Source organism: Aedes aegypti, chromosome 3 (assembly GCF_002204515.2).
Source record: "Aedes aegypti strain LVP_AGWG chromosome 3, AaegL5.0 Primary Assembly, whole genome shotgun sequence".
In the NCBI taxonomy this organism is placed as follows: Eukaryota; Metazoa; Arthropoda; class Insecta; order Diptera; family Culicidae; genus Aedes; species Aedes aegypti.
In genome coordinates this window covers 62,849,442-62,863,419 of record NC_035109.1, presented here as the reverse complement: position 1 = coordinate 62,863,419, position 13,978 = coordinate 62,849,442, and the positions used below count along the sequence as shown (strand labels likewise).

General features: G+C 37.4%; 1 protein-coding gene across 2 annotated transcripts in view; it reads left to right on the top strand.

Annotated features, from left to right (window-relative positions):
• The window catches only part of LOC5567685 (poly(A) RNA polymerase gld-2 homolog B), a 32,787-nt gene that overhangs the window by 378 nt on the left and 18,431 nt on the right, over positions 1-13,978 (top strand). For both annotated transcript variants that reach the window (XM_021852962.1, XM_021852961.1), the window contains exon 2: positions 1,446-2,048. The gene's annotated coding sequence lies outside the window, so the exon portion shown is untranslated. The remainder of the gene's footprint in view (positions 1-1,445; positions 2,049-13,978) is intronic.

The window sequence follows — 13,978 nt, the reverse complement described above, 5'->3', positions numbered from 1 at the left end:
GATTAGGGTTCATTCACAAATTTCAACAAACACCACTTCAAAAGTGCACTGAAATGAATTTTATTGTAGAAACTACTGAATCCATGGTAAAATTAAGAACTGCACCAACGATTTTCAACCGACTACATTAATCTGTTAACTCTACCAAAACATAGTAAACATCACTACAGAAGAAAATTTCTTCTGTTGATTTAACCAGAGTTGTAGTAGTTTTGACTAGAAACATTCTTGATTTGAGAAGTTTAGCATCATACTTTTGACCACACTGTGTTGTACGGTGGGTGTCACGGATTGAAATACAATGCTTTGTAGTGCATGCTACTATGGACATAGTCAAATTTACTGCACTGATCAGTGATTTCCACCAGATTATCGTAAACTTAACAGATTTTTGTAGTCGGTTGAAAATCGTTGGTGCAGTTCTTAATTATACCATGGATTCGGTAGATTATACAACAAAATTTGTTTGCGTGTGGCCATTTTCGACATTTTGCATATCAATGAAAAATGCATTTAGGTAATATTAAGCGTCAACTATGCGAATATAAACAGTACACGCTGTGAACTAGACTATCGAAATGCATACATTTTGCCTTATGAAAGGTGGAACGGTTATTGCAATACGAACGCTTGATGTATCGTGTTAGCATCAATACATATCAAGACGTAAATAGGCGCGTGGTGTACGCGCGGGTCTATCGATCGCAAGGTCCTTGGTTCGATTCCAGGTTGTGCGGGAATAGTCATTACGCTGTAATGATAATGCTGTACTGATTCATTACGCAACGCTTTTCCATTACGCAACTGTTTTCGAGTTGCGTAAAGAACGTAGCACAACATTTTTTCAGAAATTGTAAAATAATGGTGAATGCATTCCGATATAGTTTCTTACCCTCAAGTGGTCTTCTACGAAATTACAAAGTTTACGGAACAAGTTGCAGAATGATGTTTTTCACAGCACGAGTCGTAAATTTACCCTACGAGGCTTGCCGAGTTCTGCAACGAGTTACGTACAACTTTTTTTTACATAGAAGACCACTTGAGGGTATCAGAAATTATATCAGAATGCATTCACCATTATTTTACAATTTCTGAAAAATTGTGTAATGATGCATTACGCAACTTAAAACAGTTGCGTAATGAGAAAGCGTTGCGTAATGAATTATTACAGCACTGGTTTCAGTTGTGTAATGACTATTCCCGCACTGCATACTTCAGTACAGGAATTACGATGAGAAATTGCAAACAAAAAATTACATAATATACTCGTATTACTGCCCAGGGGGGTTAACTAATACCCTCTACTCATACAGAGATGAACCAGCCTTTGTCTAAAAATTAAAATAGAATTAAATAATAAACTACAGTCGCCTCTCCACATCGAGATGTGGAATGTCGACTGTACTATTGAAATTTATAATACTTTATTCCTTTTACTCCCACAGTTCCGACAACACTGGCTAAACTGAAAAGGTTCTGAAAGATCGACCAGAAGCAGGCAGAAGAAGCGGCAAACACGACAAAAACAAAGCCAAAAGGAGAGAGATTTGCGTTGAACTTGCAACTCGCACCGTGAGAGGATTTTTCGGATTTTCATTGATGAGAGTGTTGGTACGCAACCAGAAAACAATAAAAGAAGAAATTCTATGCATCGAGTCGAGTCGCAGCAGCCAGAAGCGAAAGGAAGGAGGAACGGAGAGCGCGAGGCATTTTACTGTGAAAAAGAAGTGATTTTTTCAGTTTAGTGGATTTTCGATCGGTGCGGTGCGTTTTCGGAGCTAATTTTCCGGAGATAAAGAAGAGTATAGAACGCGAAGTTCCGCCTCGAAAGTGCTCCGGCTAGCGCACGGTGGATTTTCATCGGATTGGATCGGATAAAAGTTCCAGTGTGAAGATCCTGGTGAAGATAGAGAGGGCGCTGGTGGCCAATCTTTGCTAGAAACTAGAAGGCACACATTTTCGGCATCCGAGAGGATAATGGGAAAAGTGCGAATTTTGTGCGATTGAAGAAGCGGACTGACTGAAAAGAAAAGCGAACTAAAATCGAGGTAAGCGTGTGCGAAATGGTACGAAAATGGCACAAAAAAAAAATGACCCGGCCCTAGAACGGAAGACATTTTTTCCCGTCGAGTGCTTGAGTGTATTTGTGCCTATATTGTGCCTTTAAAAGGACATTGTTGAAAATTTATTATTGTCGAAAAAAAGTGATGGCCATTGTTGCAAAAGGAGTAAGGCCCGTGAGTGAAAAAGTGTCGATCCGAAAAGATCGAGCTGAGTTTGGTTCGGTATCGCCCTTATTATCACGTATTGTGTAATAGGAGTTTTTACTTTCGACTCTTATTCGACATTACTTTGTGAGAGGAAAAAAAACTAAAATCCACAGCACCAAACATGGCCAATTAGCACGGAGTCTCGTCTCGGGGTTTCGGCGGAGAGGTGGTGCATTTTTCAGCGATGAGTCTCTTGTCGTGCGCGAGTGCCAAGGTGTTTGGCTGGCAGTGTTTATCGTTTCTTTATTCCCCATTCCGTCTCGCGTAAGGAGTGCCCTAACCTATCTAGGATTGGGATTGGGACAGTTCCAGACGATGGATGTTTGCTAGATGTGCATCTGGATTTTCAGATGGTTTATAGATCAAGGTTGTTTTTGGAATGCAGACGCTGGGATTGCAATAATTCATCCTCTGTGTATGAGATGACCTTGACGAGGAAAACCGAGAAAATATACAGATTCGAATGAAGTACCGTAATCCGGGGTCAAATTGATCACTGGGGCGAATTTGATCAGGTCGGAACCAAAAAACATTTCCTCCCAATGATGCTGAAGGTTTCTTTGGCACCACAGATATGCCATGTTTTCTAGTTTATAGATGTCTAATGATAATTTTTAACTATTTAATTTTAACTATGGACAGTTTTGCATAGAAATATTCACAGTTTTTGATGGTGTAAGCAATGCAGTTGGAAATGTCGGTGCTAAACAATTCACTGGTGCTTTGCCTACATGTCAACTTTGAGTGTTTAAAATGTTGTGTAAGCTTAAGTAAGAACTACTGAACTCATTTTTGATATCATACAGCATAGCGGGTATCGTTTTTTGCTCACAAAACCGTTTATTCTCAAATACTGTGCTTATTTCAAGCGAAATTGCCTACATTTAGGCTTATTAGGCAGATTTTCAAATCTTAATTTTGCGGAAAAATGATGAAATACTTGAGTTGTAAGAATTTTGACATCATTTTCAGATCCAGGAAGCCCACATTTAGTAGATAGAAAACAATAATTTTATTCTTTAACCTGCTTTGTTATATAATGATCAATTTCGCCCCAGTTTGTCATATTAATTTTTCGATATTTAAACTAATTTTATGTTATCTTAAATATTATTTAATGAAAAGTCGATTACATAAACTGACAGTACTGATTTTGCCGAAATTTTTTTGACAATATTTGTATTCTGAAGGATAGCACAACAAAAAGTTGTAAAAAAGTGATCAATTTGCCCCCGGTTTACGGTACTTTAATTTTTATGTATCTCAATGGTAAAGCGGTCTGTGGGTAAAGTTTCCTTTAACTCCTGATAGTATTTTTTTCAAATTTTCTCGGCTATCAAATGAAGTTGAGTTTTCCTTGGTACTACTAGAGCAATTCGAAATTTAATGTTTGGAAACACAAATCTCCCATATCTTCCTTACCATCATTACCATAAAAATAGTGCTCTATGAAATTTTCCATACCATAAAAATAGTGCTCTATGAAATTTTCAGCTTTCTAGGTGGGGATTTGAAGGTGGCCTAAAGACAATGTAGGTTTATATGGAGACATTTTAAACGTACCATTTCATAGTGAAAACTTATTCTTCAAACCTTAATGAATGGAAGATGTTGTTAATGATTGCTGTTTAGTGGAGTACCTGTAAGTAAATGAAAAACCGAATTTAGTACTATACCATTTAATTCCACTAGAGTTTGTATCCTTTGACAGATACGCGTATTTCAACCTCAACTGTAAGGCCGTCTTCAGTCGAGTCTAGTCAGTGAGTTTATGGTAAGGATGGTAAAAAAGATACCAAAGATCAGATTTTTTAACTTTTTTAAATTTTGAACCGTTCTACTCAGGGAGGTGAAATGAGCCAATAATTAGCTACCCAACATTGATTCAACATGGCGTCCTGTGTCTTTGTTTTGATTCTTTAGGGACTCACAAAACATATGATTTTTTGTGTAGAAGACATCAATGATACCTCACTATGCGTAAAACATTCATCAAAATGTTAAAAAGTGGAAAAGCGTCATGAAATATGACCATTCAACGCAATATATTTAATTGTCAGAAACTCTAACTAGCAGCACATGAGCCGTGTACTCGAAAATCCAGAGCAAGTTATGGCAAACCGACCAGAAAGTGGGTACCAAAACGCGAAGTACCAAAAACGATGTGAGGAAGAGCCGAAATGTATGAAGGATGACAGCCGTGTCAGTCCTCTGGTTCTACTCAAGTAACATTGTTGAACAGCAGTTTAGTCAGCTGAAATGGATCACCCAGGGAGATCAACGAACAACTTTTGTCATATAGGTATAAAGCCAGCCTTCTTTTATCGTCAAATTATTATGATAACACTAGATACAGAGCATTTGCGACAAAGTTTATTGAAAAAACACTTAACTATTAAGGCTATACAGTTTCATAGACACGGTTTATTCTCAACATAGATTGTACTTACAATAGATTTACGTAACTAACAACAGATTACAAAGATTGAGGCAGCCTTTGCCGATTCGATGGCATATCTTGCCTTACACGGTATTCTGAGTTAGAGTTCAGGGAGGGGAGAGGTATCGTGAAGCCTAACACAAGCGTATTGGATCAAAGAGTGATAGATGTGTGATGTGGATCAATTGATGTAGGTGCTGCACTGATGTGCGATCGATAATTGCGAACAAGATCAGGCGTTGCAGAATTCGCTCTCATTTGATTTTGAAGCTCGATCAAAGCAAGCGAAGAAAAACCTCCCATCTGTTGCGGTCGACGATCGGCAATGTATCGCAAGTTGTAACAAGTCTGATAAATAGAGAGAGCCATGATAAAATCCATTTTTCTCGCTTGTTTGAAAAAAAAAATAAAAAAGACACGGACACCGTCTTCAGCCATTTAGCTGCACAGACTGTAACTTAACACTAAACAACGAACAAGCATGCAAGTGGCACAGCCTAGAAACATTTCTGACGAAAAGTTTCAATGGCTGAAGCGGGAATCGAACCCACACCCCATGACACGATGCGCTTAAATGCCTGACGACACAAATCGCACGGCCACGAGGCCGTTTACCGTTGGGGATAGATGTGTTACTTTACTGGCACGATAAACAATCCCCGAATTTCCTATAGCAATAGTGCCCCCAGGTTTGGAGTTTGTTTAGACGGGTTTTATCATGCACTGCTATCTCTAATAATATATATGTTTCATTCACATTTCCCATGTAAAAACTACAGTCGACTCTCCACATCTCGATGTTCTACATCTCGATATCTCTCCCTATGTCGATGGCTTCATAAGTCCCTTCAGTCTGCATACATTTTCACTCTCCATATCTCGATATCTCCATGTCTCGATGTGCTTCTGTTGATTTTTTGTTCTGAATTTTCTCTCCCTATATCGATATGACCAATATCGAAGGCTCTAGACCAAAGATCTGGGATTCAAAACAAATTCGGAGCGCAAAATGACGTCTGTTTGTGTATTTCTTTCGTGACAACGAAGTGTTTTTCAATCTAGTATTCATCAAAAATATGTTCTTTGTCTCGATCTCTCCCTATCTCGATGGTCCCTTCGATATCGAGATGTGGAGAGGCGACTGTAGTTACAGAAAGCGATATGTGAGAGATTCTCTCAATTTTCGTAGGATTCAATCCAATTCAATCAAAATCCATCGTCCACAGATAACGAACAGATAGAAAACTGTGATCAAACAAACTGTATACACAGCATTTTTGCTGAATAAGATCTCCAGCACTTATATACTGAGGGTGTCTGTTAGTCCCAAGCAGTCATTCGGTTGGTTCCTTGTGTAAGTGCAGCTGATCTGGCGATACTGGAGTAGCAACCACGGGCGGCCGATCAAGCTCAAGCTCAAGCTCATCTCATAGTAGACTGAAATAGACTTAGACGGGTCTTTCCTACACGCAGCGAACTGGACTATCGAATTTCATACATTTTGCCTTATGGAAGGTGGAACGATTATTGCAATACGAACGCTTTATGTTTCGTTTTAGCATCACTCCTCATCAAGGCGTCGATAGGCGCGTGGTGTACGCTCGGACCTATCGATCGCAAGGTTCTTGGTTCGATTCCAGGTTGCCGCAAAAACTTTTTTGTTTTCAAATTCTGGTTTCATAAGGCAAATTTATGAATTTCAATCCGATTTCTTGTGGCGAATTTTCATAAGGGGTTCCTATGTTTATTGTCCATTTGCCTGAGTGTATAGCAGACTGAAACGTTTTGTTTCCTTTGCATATCCCACAGGATTCGATCCACGAAGCTTCTGATTGAGAGCCACGTTGTCTACCAAACGACCACTACATCGTGTTTTTCAAGAAACGGACGGGATGATACGTTTTATTCCTCCTGTCATCTTTTAAAAAGGTCCGAATGCTACAACATCCCCACGTTCTTTGTTTTCCAGAAATAGACCAGGATAATTTCATCCTCTTCATTCCTTACGGAGAAGTAGATCCGGGGTTGGTAAATGGCTGGGCATGGCGTACCATTGGTACCTCGCGTACCTGAAGGAATAAAATAGACCCCTTTGTGCGGTCCTTAGCCTCTTGCCCAGCAACTCCTATCCCGGCAAGGCTGGTAGCGAGTCACTTTTTAGTGACTTGGTCACTTTTTTAAGGTCAGTCACTTTAAAGTCTCTTTTTTGAAGCCATTTCAACTAAAGTCACTTTTTTCGTCAAAAAGTCACTTTTTTTAACTATTTTGAGTTAAATTTTCTGGAGAAAATAATGAATCGGCCTTTTTTAATTAAGGATAAGTTTTAAGTTAGGTCAGAACAACTTCATGTCATTATCAAAATATTGATTCATGGTTTTCACGTGAAAAAAGCTTGGAAAAAAGGTTAATCTCTCTCACGCCGAGGAACTGGGATCGAATCCTATCTAGAATCCTGAACTAGCCCAGGGCTAAAAATCTCGTTAATAAAGATAGAAAAAAAGTGGTTAATCTTTCATAGAGTGCCACATAATTTGTAATAGTATCTAAGCTATTATTAGTATGGTGTAACTTCATTGTTATTAAACTAAAGGTTCAAATGTTTAGTATTCCCTATTTTGGATAGGGTGCAGAGCTACTTGGGCACTTTCATGATTCACATTGCCAGGGGGGGGGGTGGTGGGTTTTCTCGGTCGAATTGTCTGAGACTTTTCAATAAGAAGCACGTCAATACGACGCATAATGTAGCCAAATATAAGCTCAGTAGCATTCAAAAAATTCCACTGCCTAAAGGCCGATTTCTTCACCTTAGGCTTTAAACCTAGTTTAATCATATGGGTAACGTGGTTTACGGCTTAAGCGAAGGTGAAGAAATCGGCCCTAAGTAAATCAAAATTGCCAAGAAAAGAATACGGCTCCCTATCTCGTGAAATCTCATTTATAAGAAATGTTCTTACCTTGTGGTGGATAATTAGATGTTTATCCTGCCCATAAACGTATAATTGCCCCATGTGAATAAGAAATCAAGTAAACATGGGACTGACATGCATTTATGGGCAGTATCTTCCATTGTCGAACATTACGTTTGAGAATATTCATCCTAATTATTCTCTTTGTCTTCGAAATTCGTTTTATTAACCAAACCATCATGGTATAAAGCACATTTGCTACTTAAAATATTACAAAATCTATAATATGTATAGGTATTTAATTGTTTAATGTTCTTTTTGAGAATCAAAACTTATCATACTTCTTAGGCCAGACTTTATTTGCAAGTCAAACCTTCAAAAATTGCCGGATACCCTATGGTTTTTTTCATGTTGGTCGTCCGTGTAAAAAAACCGCGTTATTCCAAAAAACGACGTTAAAAAGACCTCGTGTTTTTCGACGATTCATTTATCGCGAATTTATCGTTTAATTGAATCATGCATGCTTTCTTCAAAGAAATGTTAGTTGTTAGATCTTCTTTTTGGCTTTTTTGATTCACTTCGGCAGGAGGTTTTTGAAACCCACAGAGTTATATTCGACCAACTATAACCCCCAATGTCAAGTGAAATATGGAAGTGTTCAAGTAATTTTGATTGCAATATTAGAAGCTTAGTGCTATTAACTACTTTGACAGCATAACTCAAAAGAACAGCCTATTAAGCCTATCGTCTTTATGCTAAATGTCCATTCGGTCAAAAGCACCTCCCATTAAACTTACTGATGGAAAATTTCAATGTCACTCAGGCTTATATCAACCATTTGTTCTTCCTTAGGCGGTGTTTGAAGGACGCGGTGTAAAAAGTATTTCAATCATGGTCAATATTTCAATCTTCTATCATAATTTTTCATTTGAAATATTGATTAATGTCCAAGTATAACATTTTCGGTGATTTTGATCTAGTTACATAAAATATTGACCTTATTAGATAGAAGTGTTAGAGCCATTCAAACTCGAAGTAAATGTGAAATGACAAAAAAATACAAATGTTCCAAATATTATTCAAATTTACAAAATAAAATACTTTAGTAATATAAAAGACACAACATTTTTGAAAGATTGAAAAATATTTAATAAATGTTAACTTTTCTGCTTGAAAAAATTGTAGGCAATAGGGAGCCGGATCCTATTCTTGGCAATTTTGATTCACTTCGGCAATATGTTTTTGAAAGTTACAGATCTCATATTTGGCCACAATATGCGTCGTACTAAAACGCTTTTTATTGCAAAGTTTCAGACAATTCGGCTGAGATAAACCCCCATGCCAAAACGAATCATGAAAGTGCCCAAGTAGCTCTGTACCCTATCTTGAAATTTTGGAGGTACAATAAAATTTTACAAATATGGTACTCAACTAGACTTACTACCTGCAGATGATCATATTGCATAATCCCTATAATATTGGATATTGATCGAAAAACAGCATATTAGAATTGAAATAAAACTGATTACGGTTTGATTGTCAAATCACTTCTAGTAACTTTTTCGAGAACCGAAAGTCACTTTTTAGTCACTTTTTTGAGAACTGAAAGTCACTTTTTAGTCACTTATTTCTCAAATGTGGTCACTAAAATAACTTTTTTCGGTACCACTTTTTGCTACCAGCCTTGCCTATCCCTACCTCCTCGCGGTACTGGCCGGGGTACGAGTAACCTTAGGGAAGATCGGGTAACCAACCCCCGGTGGGAACTTTGGTCGTATGCTGACAGGGAAGGGGGGGTTTGCTTTTGCTTCTGCAAACCTTGAGCGTCTATACTCCATGTTAGGAGCGGCTCACAACAGCGTCTGTTCCCCATGTCAGGGGCGGCTGATCATCGTCCGAGTGCCAGAGAAGGACTCTAAGCTAAACTGCGCACTATGGTCCTCCGAACATTTAAGGGGAATGGTCCTCCGGAAATCTAGGGGGTTGGTGTCAGGCCCTGCAAGCCAGCCGTAAAAAAATCAAGCAACGAATAATCAACGAGAGAATAAATTGTTGATTCAGTGTGTAGATGTTAACTAAATAAATGAAATGATGAAAGTAGATCAGAATCATTTATTTTGTTCTCTTTACTCTATACTTAAGATGTGGCCCACTTAGAATTGGAACAAATATGTTTGGTTCTTACAACGACTCTAGTGGTCGAGTTTAGAAGCTTTCACACTCAAAATAATCCAAACGTTTGATCGCTGTTGTTAGTAGTTTTGATTAGATGTTGGGTAAATTTCAAAGCAATGGCAACCTTTTTATTACAAAATTTAGATTTTATCTTCTGACCTAAAGATTCTGGTTAAACTACTGTACTATGCAGTTGGGCTGCACTACGCTATCACTCATCAAAATTACTTTCATTTCGGGAAAATATAATTTCAAACTGGCGAGAAGATTACAGACTGAGGGTGGGTTAGGAGCACAATCAGACCCTTGAATGTGCAATGTGGGGTAGTAATTGGGAATGCCATTGACGGTTTGTAATCTTCTACGAGGTTTTCGAAAACCAACAGGGCGCGTGCACCGGGTTGCGGATAGGAGCAAAGGGAGATCAATAGCATCTACCTAAAATAATAGAGCAAAAAGCCGTTCCATGATTAGGTAATGTTAAGCGATCTTCTATGGTGTTCTAGTACTATAAAATTCTTCACTCACTGGGAATTCTGGCCTTGATAATATCAATAGTGATAAAAACATAAAATAATACCTAATACTTAATAAGTACAATGTAGCTTTAATGTAGTAATAAATGAAATAAAATCAATTTTCTATACTTGACAAGGTTTTGAAGACAATCAATGAGTGAAAGAACTACCTATTAGAAAAGCCACATCAGCTAAGTCTATACATATACAAATGTTGGTCATAGGGTCATGGCGAGCATTCGATATGTATGTCTATGACTGATTCTGATCTAATAGGGGCACTAGAAGACCACGCGGACAATTTCGAAACAAATTATTTTTATACATCGGTCTTACGTTCCGAAAGGCTCAGCTATGCTGCAAAGTAATTTTATAAGTTATTCATTACTGCTGTTTAATTGTTTATAATTCTAACAAAACTACATAATTAACTCATTACTAATCACTGTTCCTATATTCTCTTTTTCTCTCCTTCTTATCTGTTGCATGATTATGAGCATCACTAATATAATGCATGAGCATGCACAATAAGAATAATTTCAGGATTGAAAGCAGTACATGGATACCTGGATAGAATAGCTTCGAAAAGGGCGCTCAAAATATAATATTTCTGGTCAGGGAAGTATTTCATCAAGGGTATGTAAAATTTTTCCATTATTAACATCTAGATCACATAAACAAATGAACTAATATCAAATATTTTTTAAATATTTTTATATAAATCAGCATCGTCAATCAGTGTAAAAACAGATAAAGTTTGTAAAGTTATCACCATCGATTAAATTGCGCTCTGTATAGTAATGTTCATTCAGTATCAAAATCTCCTAAAGCGTCGCATTGTGCCATCAGCAGCCCTTAGCATCACTCTCATATTGTTATTATTTTGTTGTTTATAAAATTTCTAGAAAGCGATCAGCATATTCTTTCTTACTTGTACAATGGCCGATCTATTTGGAATTTTAATAAGTCAAATCAAACTTCAAAACTCAAATTAAATTGCTTTTAGCACATTTACATTTTGCAGCATTAATCGCATTACTGTGTCAAGTCTTCTCCATTCCCTATACCCTACCCCAACCCTTCTTATCCTTTCCGATGGTGTTCAAGTGGTCCGCATAGACTATTACGGCCATTACCTATCCCTTACCCCGGCTTTGGACTGACTTGCGCTCTCATTGCCCCACCAAACGCTGCAAAATGAAAAATGAAAATGAAAACATACGTGGTTTTTTTTTCATCGCACTTTCCACGTAGCTCTTACGTGAATCATTGGTAGCCCAAAATGAACGCATGAACTTATGAACTTCGTCTATTCCACCGGCGCTACACGTAAGAGCTACGTGGATTTTTCGGTAGCCTTTACGAAGCGTTTCAATGGGATCTAGATGGTTTTGCATTAAATTTAACTGTAATGAAGACCAACCTTATTTCGAATAGGCTTTGGAAGAAAACTAATTCTCAATTGGAAAATATAAACAAACTTAAAAGATTGTGATATTATTATATTCAATCTGAGCATTATGAATCCTGTTTCCCAATTTTTGTGAGTTTGGTCTGTCTTGTTGTAGACTTCGCGTGCTATAATTCATAGAGGTTATAAATCAGGTATAAAATATGAAGTAATGCAGGGATTTTTCGGTATTCAAAGCATATTTATCTTACACAGGGTTTAAAGTTCAGCAGCTTCTGAAGTTCTTCAAAAATTAAGCGGGCGCCATCTTAGGATTTGAGTTCAATACCGATTGTATGTATAATATGCAGATGTCAAAATGAACTTAGGCATCTACGTGAATTTCACGTAAATGCGATAGGTAACCACAGTAACAATTACCGAGTCACTGTTTGGTGGTTATGAATGGCTTAGTGATCTTTATCTTGGTCAGGTAAAGTGGAGGTAAAATGAATTTGGAATGATCTACGTGATTTTTCACGTAGCAATGACGTTTGGATTATTTTGAGTGTAGAATATAAGTGGGCTCTATCACAATAGGGCGTCTGTACCAGTGATAGAGGCAATAGTAACGGGTTGAGGGATGAAAATCCGCCAAAAAATAACGGAAGCAACGGTATCTGAATACGTCATTCGAAAGCTATTTCACGTAAAAAATAATCTTAGAATGATCATATCACTGAAACTTTCAAAAAATTATTTCCTCCATTACTGGAACATGTTCTAGTAATAGTGGTATTTGCTAACCTCTGTTCCTATAATAGTGGTTTACATTGATTTCCCATTGAAACTCACTATTACAGGAACGGCCCACTATTACTGGTACAAAGGAGCAAAAAAGTTAAGGTTTTTAATTGTGTTCTACTATTTCTTAACTAATTTACATTTTATTATGCACATTCCTATTATTTGAACAAGAACCATGTTAGAAAAATACATATAAAAATAAAAATTGCCTATAACACCCTTAAAACTGCGCTACCACTATTATTGGGACACACACTACTACTGGGTCACCGATCCTAATAACATCATATGAATTTTTTCGCAGCGTAGTTCGAACGCACTTCTGAGAAATTAAACATGGAAGAAGAGAGAAGAGAAATAAGTGCGCTCAAAAATTTGGAAAGCCCTTGATCAGGAATAGAAATTGCAAAAGTGTTTGGTTTTCCAAGCAATACTGTGTGGCTTGTACTGAATAAGTATGAAGAAACTATTTCGACGGATCGAAAGCCACAAAGGAAGCGTAGGGCAGTTACTGTGCACCGTCAGCTGTGGATCAAAGTCAGGACCATTGATTCACAAAATCAAGCATCTCTTAGACAGCCATTTAACAAAAAAGGTTCGGTGTTGCACGCAATACAGTGCAATGGATTCGTTTTCGGATATTGAAGCCTACGATCATACCATGACTGCAGACAACCAAATAGGGAACAAAATTAGAGCTATGTGGCCGGATTCCGTACCATTCTTCTTCTTTCTGGCGTTACGTCCCCACTGGGACAGAGCCTGCTTCTCAGCTTAGTGTTCTTATGAGCACTTCCACAGTTATTAACTGAGAGCTTACTATGCCAATGACCATTTTTGCATGTGTATATTGTGGCAGCTACGACGATACTCTATGCCCAGGGAAGTCGAGAAAATTTCCTTTACGAAAAGATCCTCGACCGGTGGGATTCGAACCCACGACCCTCAGCTTGGTCATGCTGAATAGCTGGATTCCGTACCATAAAGCTGTTTTATTAACCCTCTAATACCCAACCCCGCCTTTAGAAGGGGTACACTTTGGAATTTGGTGTATTTTTTCGTAGCTCGAAAATCAAAATGATTTTATTTTTAGCTAAAACCTTGACTCATAACACACATATAGGAACATTTTTTTATGATTTTTGAAACTTTTTAGTATTTTTGAAAATTGTTTGAAAAATTGTATTCTTATACAACCTAAATGGGTTCATTTAACGTGTGATGTATAAAAAATCGTACCAATTTTATTTTTCTACGATCAACCTATCACAAAAGAAGAGCTTGGTGGTATTTAAATAATTACAAACCTGTTTTTCCGTTAAATACACGGAAAATAAAAATATTCCCAGAAAAATATAAAAAATTTAATATTTTTAAAATTACCGTTAAAATTTTAATTTTCATTATTGCCAAAAATCAGTAATTAGAAGAGGCTTCAAGAAAAAATGGAAAAGGGTAGGGATGTTCAAAAA